Genomic DNA, 13,976 nt, shown 5'->3' with positions numbered 1-13,976 from the left:
CACTCAGCAGGGAGTCTGCTGGAGATTTTCTCCCTCTGCCCCTCCCCCCACTTGTACTCTTACACCCACTCTCTCTCTCATAAATAAGTCAATCTTTTTTTTTTTTTTTTTAATGGCCCAATTCATACTGTTACTAGGTTTGAAAAAAAGGCAATACCATGACCACCTCAAGTTCAGCCTTGGGATTTAAATAAAATATCGAGAAGGCGATTTCTCCTATGAGGCTCCCTTTGGAACAGGAACAGAAGTTGCTCTTATAGTAGAGCAGTCCAAGAAACAAGTCTTCCTAGAATATGCCTTTGTGTTTCCTGTTGCCTCTAGCCAGTAGGCTTTCTCCAAAGAGCCATGTGTCTCGCTTGCTTACTTCGTTCAGGTATCTGTTCAAATATGTCCTCATCAGAAAGGCCTTCCAAGACCAACCTTTGAAAATTGCACCTTCCCTGATCTGGCACTCCTTATCCGGGATGGCACTTCTCACTATCAGGTATACTGTGGATTTCATTTTTCCTTGTTGACTGCCCTCTGCACCCCTAAAATGTCAGTTCCAGGTGATCAGGGATTTGTTTTATTCTCTGCTGTCTCCTTGCACCTGCGAGTAGTGCCTAGCACGAGATAGTTCTCAGTAAATATTTGTTGAATGAGCCCATGAGTGGAGGTGGTGAGTGGTGGGCAAGGAGATGCCCGTCAGATGCCAAGGAGGTCTCAAAGTGTTCCCCTGGGCTGGGGTGGGAGGGAGACTTTTCACTGCATATTGTATGGTACCTTTTGAGTTTTGAATCCTGTGAAAATAGTAGCTACTTAAAACAATTGAAATGTAAAAGAAAAACATGGTCCGTTTCTTCCTTTCACCAAATGGGGCCGATAATGCCTGCCTCACCGTCTCCACATTGCTGTATGGGAGTCTCGTACGCCAGAGCTGTTTGCACCATGTCTCATCTACCCTGGCTGTAAAACTGGCTTGTGTTTATTGTTTGCATAACATAAAATGACAGATTGTTTTAGATCCTCATTCCTCATTTTGAGAGCCTCTGGGTCTCTTTTAAGTCGTGCATCAGTGTTTCTTCAGTTTTTCAAGTATTTTCGGCCATATAAAGGCAAAAAAAAAAAAAAAGAATAGCAAGCTATCACTGTGTGTCATCTACAATTATGAAGAGCAATTATTTCAAGCATATTATATCTACTTAACTTAATAGCTGCTTTCTGAGAAAAGAGAAGTGTAAATTCAAATTTTGTAAATCAAAGAGTTCAAATGCATCATGGAGACATTCTAAGATGATCCTGAGGTGAATATTTTTATTTTTTAAAACATGGAACAAAAATCCTTCTATGAAGCCAGTAATTATTCCTGTGGTATCGTGATTTATAATATGAAATATATATTTGGTCTTTGTCCCGCGTTTCCACCACAGAGCTCCTAAAACCCTTGGAATTTCCAAAATGATGAGAGTGACAAATGTGTCTTTTGTTATGTTAATAAGGTGACTTTTGGACTGCACCTAAGGATGGGGGCTGGTTGCCAGGGGAACCAACCTAGTGATTAGAGGGTTGGAACTTTCAGTCCCATCCCCCTGACTTCCGGGGAAGGGAAGAGGGGCTGGAGTGGCCAATGATTTAATCAAGATCACACTTATGTCAGGAAGCTGCCGTAAAAACCCAAAACGACAGGATTCAGAGAGCACGTGGTGAACACGTGGAGGTTTGGGGAGAGTGGCCCACTCCCAGAGGGTGTGGAAGCCCCTGATCCTTTCCCCATACCCTGCCCTATGCATTTCTGCCACCTGGCTGCTCCTGAGTTATCTCCTTTTATAATAAACTGGTGATCTAGTAAATAAAAGTATCTCTGAGTTCTGTGAGCCATTCCAGCAAGTTAACTGATCTACAATCCATTGGGCAGAAGCGCAGGTGATAACCTGGACTTGTGCCTGGCATCTGAAGATGGGGGGAGGGAGCAGTCTTGTAGTAGGGAGCCCTTACCATATGGAAGCTGATGCTATCTTCCCATACACAGTGTCAGAATTCAGTTGAATTGTAGGATACCCAGCTGGTGGCTGAGAATTGCTTGGGGCGGGGGGGAGCTCCACACACATTAGAATTGGGTGTGGAACTGTAATCCCTTATTCTATCCTGACCCACCCTTATCATGCCCAAGCTTCACATAAACATCACATCTGGCTTCTTGAGTGGCATGATTCAAAATACAGAGGGCAGGGTAGAATTACAAAGATCCTAAAATACATCTGCCCACTCAGTGCACTTGAATTCTGGTGGGCAGGATACATGTAATGGTCAGGGTGGGGGTGTGCAAAAATGAATAAACATATAAATGAATGAGTGACAAAACAGATAGTAGGACTGCTTTATGGCAAAGCAAAGTAGAAGTTTATTGCACAAGTCATTCCATCTTTTTGGAACTCAGGGCAAGGGGGCAAAATAATGCAGAAACATATTATGCAGAAAATAATCACTTTAGGCAACTTTTGGGTAGCCTGCTAGTGTTTTGGAATGCCATAAAAGTGCAGAAGACAGACCAGCCTGACATTCAAAATTTAGAGAAGTGACAGCTCCCACTGGGGGCAAAATAACCATGGGAGGTGAGGAGGCAAGCTGGGTATGTTCAAGGCATACGAATTTGCCCAAACCAAGAACTAAGGGGTAGTTCTTAGAGGCTCAGGGCCAAGCAGTCTTTTCACCCACTTTTACAAAGAAGAAATAACCATCAGCACCATCATTTTGAAATTCAAAAACAGACTCTTTAAGGAAGTGACATGCCCAGATCACCTGTGATGATATAAGGATATTGGGTGGCAAAGGACCTGTTGCTTCTTTAGAGCTTCTAGGTCCCTCTGCTCTCTGGGCAGCTCAGTGCAGCAGGAGAGAAGGAGAACAATAGCTTAGTGTCCTTCAGAATACGGCCTCAGCACCTGCTTCAACCTCTCCTCGTTCACTTAATGTTTGAGACTTCCAAAATGACAGTGTTGAGTTGGTTTGTCCCCATTTAAAATGGACAGTTTCACATCAAGCCACCTTTAGCCTACATATGGCTGCCTTGGGCTGTGGATTAATCCCCTGGCCTATCAGTTGCAGCCAAAGAGCATGGTTAGTCAGTCAATAAGGAAGGCACGAGCCATGACAACTTATGCAGAAAATGATTAGGCTACTTTCAGTAAAAGGCAGCTGTGAGTATGATGGGAAGAAGTTATTTCCCAACCAAACTGTGTCTATTGATGGCAGGGCTGTCCTAGCCATCAGGGTTATCGGTAACCTCTCGCCTGTTTATCTGACCAATCATCAAGACGTCTCAGGACTTCTCTGTCAGATTGTTCCATTCCTCCCCTCCCAGGGCAGACAGACATGCCTTGCTCAGAGCCTGCTTCAGGAAATGACTAGCTGTCCAACTGCGGGGAGTGTGGTTGTCCAAGAGCCTCCAGCTGTTGGATCCTTCAGGCTCTGCCTCAGTTCCTCAAGTCAAGGTCACACTCTTCTTGGGAGGATCCCCGGCCAATAACCGAACAAGATGGTGGTGCAAAGACAGCCATTTCCCCTCAGTGCGAGCCTCCTCTAGCAAGCCCTGTCTGAGACGCCGCTCCTCACGGGGCTAGCCAACTTGGTCAAGTCTGATGGCCCTTTGACTGCTCTGTCTGCCCAGTTCTGCTTCCTCCCCTTTTCCTTGGTAGGTCTTCCCTCCCAGTAAACGTTTTGTAGGTGCCTCTTTTTTTAGCCTTTACTTCCTTAGAGAACCTAGGCTGTAACAGTGGCTCTCTTCCCTTAACCCTGAGGGTTTGTCAGATCCCACTGCAGGATGCACGGTATCGTTTGAAAAAGTCTCCCAAGATCCTGCACCCGTCCCAGTGATTCTCATATTTCCAACAGGGAACGGTGGAAAGTACCACTGACTTTTTCCTAGACAGGAGAGGTGTAAAGGAAAACAGAAATGAGATGTTCAAAACTTGAATAACCATCACGTGAAAAAAATGAAAAATGGGTACAAATGACCAGGTTTGGGTTCAGTGTTAGAATTTTTTTCTTTTTTCTTTTCTTTCTTCTTTCTTTCACTTTAAAAAAAAATAACAATTAGAAATATTCAACAGAAGTCAAATTAGTTGCGCCTGAGATGGGAAACTCCTGGCACTGGGCTATTCAAAAGGCTGTTTTTATCGAATGAGTGATTGGGCCACATGAATTCTAAAGTCTAGGTTCTATGATTCTAATGAGAATTCAACATTCGTCACCTGTGGCAGGTGATACAAAAAAGAAGACTGTCCTTGACTCTAATAGTTCACAATCTAATTAGCAGGACCCTGTCTCAAGCAGATCTCATTTAAAGTTATTCTATATAAGTAGAACTGTTTACAATACCATACATTCTATACCAAATCTGTGCACTCCCCCAATATGTAAAATCGTAAAAACATACTTAAAAGCTAGAATTGAGGGGCGCTTGGGTGGTTCAGTCGTTAAGCGTCTGCCTTCGGCTCAGGTCATGGTCCCAGGGTCCTGGGATCCAGCCCCGTGTCAGGCTCCCTGCTCCGCGGGAAGCCTGCTTTTCCCTCTCCCACTCCCCCTGCTTGTGTTCCTTCTCTTGCTATGTCTCTGTCAAATAAATAAATAAAATCTTTAAAAAAAAAACAAACAAACCTAGAATTGAGCTAGACACACACACACACACACACACACACACACACACAGCTTAGAAGCAGGGAGCCTTGCTCCTGTAATTTCATCCCTCTACTACAGGTTTGGAACTTTGACCTTCAGGTCATGGAATAAGAACCTTTTATTTCTTTGAGCTTTTGCCCAGGTAGGAGCCAGATTAAAATGGAAAAGGGGAACCACTAAGAGGTTGTGTTGCAGGGGATTTTAATTTTGAAATAAAATCAAAATTGTAGTTCAAAAATTAAGATTTTAAAAAGTGCAAAGGTGAAAAAGAAAAGAGATAAGCAAAAGTTATAAGGATAATACTCAAACTTGTTTGTTTCTTTTCAATACATTAATTAAAAATTAATATTAGCAAATACCAGTATTCATCCTTTACACTAATCCTTGGGAATTTTTTGATATTTTTTAGTTGAATGGAATATCAATTGGAAGAAATCAGCTTCCAGATCTTAGGCCTATAGGAGAGAAAACCTAGGTATGCTTAATAGATCACATATTGTTCAAGTTTATACATGTGAGTTTCCAAAAAATTTATAGGATAATATATGGGATGATATCTGCAAACATAGCTGAGGGCAGGTTTAAAGCAAGGTGAGTTTTAGGTTAGTTCAAGCTTAGAATACAAGTACAAATAAAGATGGGAGGCGGGAGACCGTAGTGGTTAAAATACCAGTGTCACGGGGCGCCTGGGTGGCTCAGTCGTTAAGCGTCTGCCTTCGGCTCAGGTCATGATCCCAGGGTCCTGGGATCGAGCCCCGCATCGGGCTCCCTGCTCGGCGGGAAGCCTGCTTCTCCCTCTCCCACTCCCCCTGCTTGTGTTCCCTCTCTCGCTGTGTCTCTCTCTGTCAAATAAATAAATAAAATCTTTAAAAAATAAAAATAAAATAAAATAAAATAAAATAAAATACCAGTGTCAGAATCTGGCTTTGTTTGGGTTCCTGCGCTGCCTCTTCCTCACTGAAGAATCTTGAGCAAGTTACTTCAATTTTGTGTGTCTCTGTTTTCTATGAAATGAGAATAAAGAAACCTACTTCATATTAGTTTTGCAAGAATTCATATATAAAGCACTTAGCACACAGCTTGGCACATGCTAAGTGGCCAGTTAATGAAAATGACCTACAACAAAATGCAACCTTAAAATAAAAACCTTATCACAATGATCACTTCTAATGTTTAAGTAGTTAACTTAAGCTATAGACTAGGAAGACTGAAACAGAATAATAGTTATTACTGATTGACCCTCTACTCTGAGCCAAGCATATTGGCAGACATTTTGTTCACAAAACACTAATTTTCATGTTATATCTGGTACTATTATTAGAGGAACAAACCGAGGATCAGAAGGTCAGAGAGGTGGCAAGTGACTCTATGCCCCAATCTCCTTACTATGCCAACTGCCTCTAAGACTTGTAATGCAATCAAATTAATCTGTAAATAAAATTATGATATTTTATTTATTTTTTAAAAGATTTTATTTATTTGTCAGAGAGAGAGAAAGAGTGAGCGCACAAGGAGGGGGAGAGGCAGGCAGAGGGAGAAGCAGGCTCCCTGCTGAGCAAGGAGCCTGACGCAGGACTCGATCCCAGAACCCTGGGATCATGACCTGCACTGAAGGCAGGCGTTTAACCGACTGAGCGACTCGGCGTCCCTAAAATTACAATGTTTTAAACAGTGTAACCAATTGCAGCTTCCACATCATTCCTGGCAGATGTCATGCAACATTTGTGGGAATATTTCCAATTATGGGAAGCTTACTGTCTTTGAGGCAGCACATTTCACTACCAAAGGGCTTGATGCCTACAGAATTCTCCTTTACTTTAGTGAAATGTGCTATAATGGTTGGTTTATAGCAGTGAAAGCAGAGGAATTGCCCTCTGTTGCAGTCAGTATGTTAACACATTTTACAGTGTGATTAACTTGTACTCCTGGGTTGGCATCATAGTTCCTATAGTGCCTGGTGGACCCTGGTCTCAAATCTACTACCAGTCTTTAATCTACTGGATTGAAATGAAAAGCAAGATGGAAGATTCCACTGTCCTCCAGCCCTCTCTAGTGCCAATACTTTCTGGATTTGTGGCACTTATTGCCATTTCTAGAAGAGGCATGCCCCAAGACACATCTTTTGCAACATAGAGAGGATTTTCAAAGTTAGAAGAAGGAATGATTACCTCTGGGAGGGGTTGGAAAAATTATTAAGAGGAGTTATTCACTAAAATGCTAAAACACTGGCTTAAAGAAGTTAATTCCTTCAACATTTAGTTAGCAGTTTGACCACCAAAATATCATGTTTACTTTAAGTCACCAAAGAATGAGCAGTAAACACTATATTTTTTTCAGTTATTCAGTTATATATCCTTCTTTAAACAACTTAGTACTGTACATGGAAATCCAAATATATATACCAGATAAATTATAATAGTTCTCTCTCTCTCTCTTTTTGTTTTTTTTTTTTAATGAGGAGCAACTTTTTGTTTTCTGAAAGACCTAAGATCCTTTGAACCTGGGAAGAACTACTTCAAGATTCCTATGAAGGTAAGCTTCCTCAAAACACTTACTTGGTGTTTTTTAGACACAACTAGTAAGACAAAAAAAAAAAAAATTAAAAATGAGAAAAAGATAAGAAGATACACAAATGGCAAGTAAACACGTGAAAAAATGCCCAACATCATTTGTCATTAGGGTAATGCATTTTATTTTATTTTATTTTTTAAATAATTTTTATTTATTTATTGAGAGAGAGAATGATAGAGAGAGAGCATGAGAGGGAGGAGGGTCAGAGGGAGAAGCAGGCTCCCTGCTGAGCAGGGAGCCCAATGCGGGACTCGATTCCAGGACTCCAGGATCATGACTTGAGCTGAAGGCAGTCGCTCAACCAACTGAGCCACCCAGGCGCCCGGGAAATGCATTTTAAAGCCACAGTGAGATAGCACCACACGCCCACTAGAGTGGCTATTATGAGAGACTGACAATACTAAATGTTGACAAAGATGTAGACCCAGAGCTCTCATACATTACTTGTGGGGATATAAAATAATACAGCCACTTTGGAAAACAGTGTGGCAATTTCTTATAAAATTAAACACATACTGGGGCGCCTGGGTGGCTCAGTTGGTTAGGCATCTGCCCTTGGCTCAGGTCATGATCCCAGGGTCCTGGGATCGAGCCCCGCATCGGGCTCTCTGCTCAGTGGGAGCCTACTTCTCCCTCTCCCTCTGCCTGCCACTCCCCTTGCTTGTGCTCCCACTTTCTCTCTCTCTGTCAAATAAATAAATAAAATCTTTAAAAAAATATTAAAAAATTAAATTAAATTAAACATATACTTACCATACAATCCTTCAATCCCACTCCTAGATATTTATCCAAGAGAAACAAAAGCATAACAGTAGCATACCAGTAAAAACTGGTATGTGTTTCCAGCAGCTTTATTCATAATAGCCAAAAACAAAAACAAAACCAAAATAGACCAACCTAATGTCCAACATCCAGTGAATGGATAAAGACATTTAGTATGTCCATACATGGAATACTAAACAGTAATAAAAAGAATGAATTATATAGACCCACGCTAATAATGCCCAACTGATTTTTGGCAAAGGCATAAAAGAAATTCAATGGAAGAAGGATAGCCTTTCCAAAATATAGTTCTAGATAATTGGACATCTATAGCCAAAAAAAAAAAAAAAAGAACCTCAACCTTGAGTCACAGTATCCATGACAAGTATACAGAATAGATAACCATTTTAGGGCTATTTATACCATTTTTGGTTAGGATTAGGTATGACTTAAATGACATAAACCCCAAATTAGCAGGGACTTAATTACATGGGGTTGTACTTGTTAACAACAACAACCAAAATGCGAATTAGGGATGGTACCCCGGATCCCATAAGTTGTGAAAGCCCAAGCCACTTGTGCTTTGATGTTCACTTTCCTTGGAATTCCACCTCGGTCCAGGTTGGCTGCCTTAGCTGTCCCTATGTCTACATTCTGGCCATCAGGAAAGAGAAGGGACAAAGCAGTGGTCATCCTTTTCCTTTATGGACACTTGCCATGTGAAACCTCCCCTTCTACTTCTTGGCCATCACTTAATTTACAAGGCCCACCTTGGTGAGTGGGCCATGAGAAATGTTTTTATTCCGGGTAGCACTGTGCCCAGCTGTTTATTAGAAATTGTATTGATATTACTAAGAAAAAAGGAGGAAGGTATATTGGAGAAAAATTGCAGAGTCTCCCACAGGCCACATTTACATTTTCTTCTTCAAAGGTTCTCAAGCCTCTATCATCTTGAAAGCTCTGAACAAGAAGTACAGTTTTCCTATAAAAATCTAAAAACACCCAACACTCATTAACTGAGGTAGCATTCATTCAATAAACACAGAAATAACATAGAAATACTTTCCTTTTTTAAGAAACTGTACTAGGTGCTAAATTATTAAGATAAAGACATACTGTTAAGGGGAAAAATACCTCATTTTTAGTAGCAATTAAAAAACCCTTATTATTGGGGCACCTGGCTGGCTCTGTCAGTGGAATGTGCAACTCTTGGAGTTGTGATTTCGAGCCCAACCCATGTTGGGCATAGAGATTACTTAAAAAAAAAAAAAACCTTATTGATGTGGCTTGAAGGTTGGGGTTTGGAGCCAACAGCCAAGAAAGAATTATTCAGATGCTTTCAGTGCAAAAAGGCGGTTTTATTAAAGCACGGGGACAGGACCCATGGGCAGAAAGAGCTGCACTGGGGTCATGAGGAGTGGCCCATTATATACTTCCAAGTTGGGAGGGGGTTAGGGATAGCACAGCCCTCCAAGATATTTTGGAAACAAGGTTTCCAGGATCCTGAGGGGGCTAGCTATTGTTAGGAAAAGGTCATTTATTACTGTTTAGTAAACCTTCATCATGAGACCCTTCAGATGTATATCAGTGGGCCATATGCTTAAAGGATGATTCCTAACATGTATCGTGGGGGTAGAGATAAAGGAAGTTTCCAAAGGAATTTTTAAAGATTTTATTTTTTTGTTTGTTTGTTTGTTTATTTGAGTGAGAGAGAGAACACGAGTGAGCGGGGGGGGGGGGGGCGGGGGGGTAGAGAGAGAGAGAGCGAAGCAGAGTCGTCACTGAGCATGGAGCCTGACACAGGGCTTGATCTCGCGACCGTGAGATCGTGACCTGAGCCTAATTCAAGAGTCGTCGCTGAGCATGAAGCCTGACACGGGGCTTGATCTCGCGACTCTGAGATCATGACCTGAGCCGAAATCAAGAGTCTGACGTTTAACCGACTAAGCTACCCAGGCACCCCTCCAAAGGAATTTTTATGTGTTAAAGAAGACTTACAGGATTCTGGGGGTTGGGCTAAGATTGTCTTTTGCCTTTAGCAAAGTGTCAACATCGAGCCAGCCGAGCTCCCTGAGTAGGGTCACTCTGCTGTTTCAAGGACTTGTCAATGGACTGTAGGCAGTAAGGAAATGTATTTTTTCTTTTGCCTTTGTTTCCCGCATCATTATTATTGATATGTAGTTTTTAAGTATACCTGTTTTTTTTTTTAAGTTCTATAGAAATGATCTAAGAAACAAGGGATTAAATTTTGGCTTTTAAAAAATATTACTTTTTATTGTTGTATATAACCCTTTGTTTATTTGGATATTTTTTCAGAAATAGACTTAAAGATGATATTTTAATTTTATTTTTTTTTAAAGATTTTATTCATTTATTTGAGGGACAGAGAGCATGCACTATCGGGGTGGAGGTGGTGGGGAGGGTAAAGGGAAACGGAGAAGCATACTCCCGGCTGCGCAAAGAGCCCTATGTAGTACTTGATCCCAGGGCCCTGGGATCGTGACCAGAGCCGAAGGCAGGTGCTTAACCAACTGAACCACCCAGGCGCCCTGATATTTGAATTTTAATAGCCCTTTAAATGTCTTGAATCTGTCCCCTGAATCAAGTAAATATTTCAAAAATGACAATGTCTCATTTATTTTCAGTATTTATACATAATTGGATTATCCAGGTCTTATCTCTCTTCTTTTATTCCTTAGCTCATTTCATCAGTAACCAAATCTCTATCAGGGTTCCTTGCAGAGAAATGAACATAAAGAAAACTTACTCAGCTTTAATGAATAGAGAAATACTTCCTGGACTTTCTGGATTTAAATAAATACTGAGAATGTGTTCATCAGTGAATTTCATTTATTCGTGTTATTATTCATATATAGTAGAATTAGTAATCTCCAAAATGCTATTCTCTTCTTATAAAAGCCCATTTATTCTTCTTTCTTCCATTCAACCAATCTTTACCAATTACTTATAAGGATATGTCTTTTCCACTAAAATGTGACTCCATTGTGGTCCAGAAGTGTCTTTTTCGTTTCCATCTTTCTACCCTCAGCATATTACATCTGGTATTTAAAGAGCTATTCAGGGGCACCTGGGTGACAGTCGGTTAGGCAGCGGACTCTTGGTCTTGGCTCAGGTCATGATCTCAGGGTTGTAAGATGGAGCCCTAAGTCAGGCTCTGCGCTCAGCATGGAGTTTGATTCCGACTCTCTCTCCCTCTCCTTCTGCCCCACCTGCTCATGCTCTCTCGCTCTCAAATAAATAAATCTTAAAAAAAAAAAAAAGCTATTAATTTTTTTAAAAGATTTTATTTATTTATTTTTGTGAAAGAGAGAGAGAGCACGGGTTCGGGGGGCGTGGAGGGGGTGTGGAGAGGGAGAAGCAGACTGCCCGCTGAGCTGGGAGCCTGATGCAGGACCGATCCCAGGATCCTGGGATCATGATCTGAGCCGAAGGCAGACGCTTAACCAACTGAGCCACCCAGGCACCCAAGAGCTATTCAATAAGTATCTGTTCAAGAATGAATGAAAGAATAAAAAGAATAAATGTGGTCTTTCCAGAACCCAGATCCATCGATGGTGTTCTGTTTTCCCAAAGACCATGAAAGCTATCCACGGTCATATTGCACGTTTCACTGACATTCCAGAATTCCCTGGTCCTGATAATATTTACTTGCCCTTCTAGAAAGGCCTTTGAGAGTTTTCAGCAAAGGAGAATGGTAGGATATCATAACCAAGGCCTCATCATAGAACACGCTCTCCTTTCTGGCTATTCAGAAGACATCAGGTGCTTTCCCTGCGTTTAACATTCCCTCTATTCTTGGTCAAGTACAACACCCACTTCTCCCTGACCTCTGACTCTCAATTTACTCTAATAAAACAATCAAGCCTTTTTTTGTCAGCAGCTCAGGGTTAATTGTTCTTTCTAAAGCTTGACCTTCGTACTGTTTTTAATCCCTACCCTCTCGTATCCACAGATGCTTGCCTATCTGATATATTTTAACTTATTTATGCTGCTCGCATGCATAAGCTCTTTCTAGCTGTGCTGCTATGATAGGAAAAGTCACAAAAGGAAGGTGACCTCTTCTCACAAACTGCTTAGATAGATCTTTTAACAAATGGTGGTTTAGAGAAATAGTTATACGCCTGTGTCCTTTCCTTTCACTGGTCACTTACCAATTCAAATGTTCCTCTAGTTGTTACTTATTCTTTTTTTAATTGTTCAAGCCTGAAGGCTACTAACTATATATTAGCCTGATTGAAAAAAATCAATGTTTAACAAATAAGTGAGGCATTAACTGTATGAAAGTTAGTCATGTCAAAAACACACATCTGACTTACCCAGAATAACCATCTTATGTCCTAGAGAGGGGGTTTGGTGTAAATTTCCTATCAAGTTGCTGAAATATTGAAATATTTCAGGGATTCCTGAGGATTTCATGGCCAAGAAAGTGTGTGAACTCCTCCTAAAAATAATTTCAAGTTGAGAGCAATTGCCCCAGAGGAAGACCAGGAGAGCTAGAAAACAAAAATTCTGCTCTTAGGTCCAGGAAAAATTTTGTATCGGGTCCTGGGAAAACTGCCAGAAATTCGCATTGCCCTTGATTCCTTTTCCAGATGCCTGTTTTACTAGAGGGGGGAGTTGTTTTTTTTTTTTAAGTGTCTTCTGATATGTATGCATTCTTACTGTATTTTAAATCCGTAATGAATTCCAAATGTTCCCTTTGCTTATTCTTGGGTACTCCAGGACTGAAATACATGCCAGAAAGGAACAAATTCTTTTTCCGACCTTTTACTCCATGATTGCCACTGATCACTTCTGAATTGTAAATTATGCGCTTTTGAAACTGTGAGCTCCCAGCTGCCTTCACCTCCCCCAAGCCGTGGTCACCTGGGGACAAGCCCCACGGGTTGAGCAGATGTGGTAGTACCTGTATTTTTTCTCATTTTTCTTCGTACATATGAGTACCTCTCATATGAAATGACTCCTGAATTCCGACAAAATTCCTGGTATGTATTATAAACCAGTACCTTCGTCTTTGCACCACTAATCTCAGTGGTAACTTCCAAAAGCTGTTCTAATACTTAACACCAAATTAAAGTCTTTACCTTTGCTTTTACAAAATGTAAAACTATGATACATTAAAAAACTTAACAGGTCAAGAGAATGAGAAGACAAGCCACATACAAGAGAAAATATTTGCAAAAGACGTATCTGATCAAGGACTGTTATCCAAAAATATACAAAGAACTCTTAAAACTCAACAATGAGAAAACAAACACCCAGATTAAAACGTGGACAAAAGACTTTGACACCTCACCAAAGAAGATATACAGATGGCAAATAAGCATATGATAAGATGTTCCATACTGTATCTGATCAGGGAAATGCAAATTCAAACAACAGTGAGAAAAACGACAACAACGAGATACCACTACATACCTATTAGAATGGCCAAAATCCAGAACCATGACAACACCAAATGCTGGCAAGGATGTGGAGCAACAGGAACTCTCATTCATTGCTGGAGGGAATGCAAAATAGTACAGTCTCTGTGGAAGACAGTTGGGCAGTTTCTTATAAAACTAAAAATACTTTCATTATATAATCCAGCAATGGTGTTCCTTCGTATTTCTCCAAAGTAGACGAGCTTTATTTATAATTGACAAAACCTGGAAACAAATAGATAAATAAACTGTGGTACATTCAGACAATGGAATATTATTCAGCACTAAAAAGAAATAAAAAGCTATGAAGGAAAGCCACGAAAAGACGTGGAGGAATCTTAAATGCATAATACTAAGTGAAAGAAGCCAATGTGAAAAGGCTATATACTCTATGATTGCAACTCTATGACATTCTGGAAAAGACAAAACTCTGGAGACAATATAAAGATCAATGGTTGACATGGATAAGAAGGAGAGATGAATAGGTGGAACAGAGGATTTTTGTATGATACTATATGGTATGCCTGTACGGATGTCTGATAT

The sequence above is a fragment of the Phoca vitulina genome, unplaced genomic scaffold (assembly GCF_004348235.1).
Source record: "Phoca vitulina isolate PV1807 unplaced genomic scaffold, GSC_HSeal_1.0 scaffold158, whole genome shotgun sequence".
In the NCBI taxonomy this organism is placed as follows: Eukaryota; Metazoa; Chordata; class Mammalia; order Carnivora; family Phocidae; genus Phoca; species Phoca vitulina.
The sequence above is the reverse complement of the archived record's forward strand: the minus strand, read 5'-3'. Positions refer to the sequence as shown.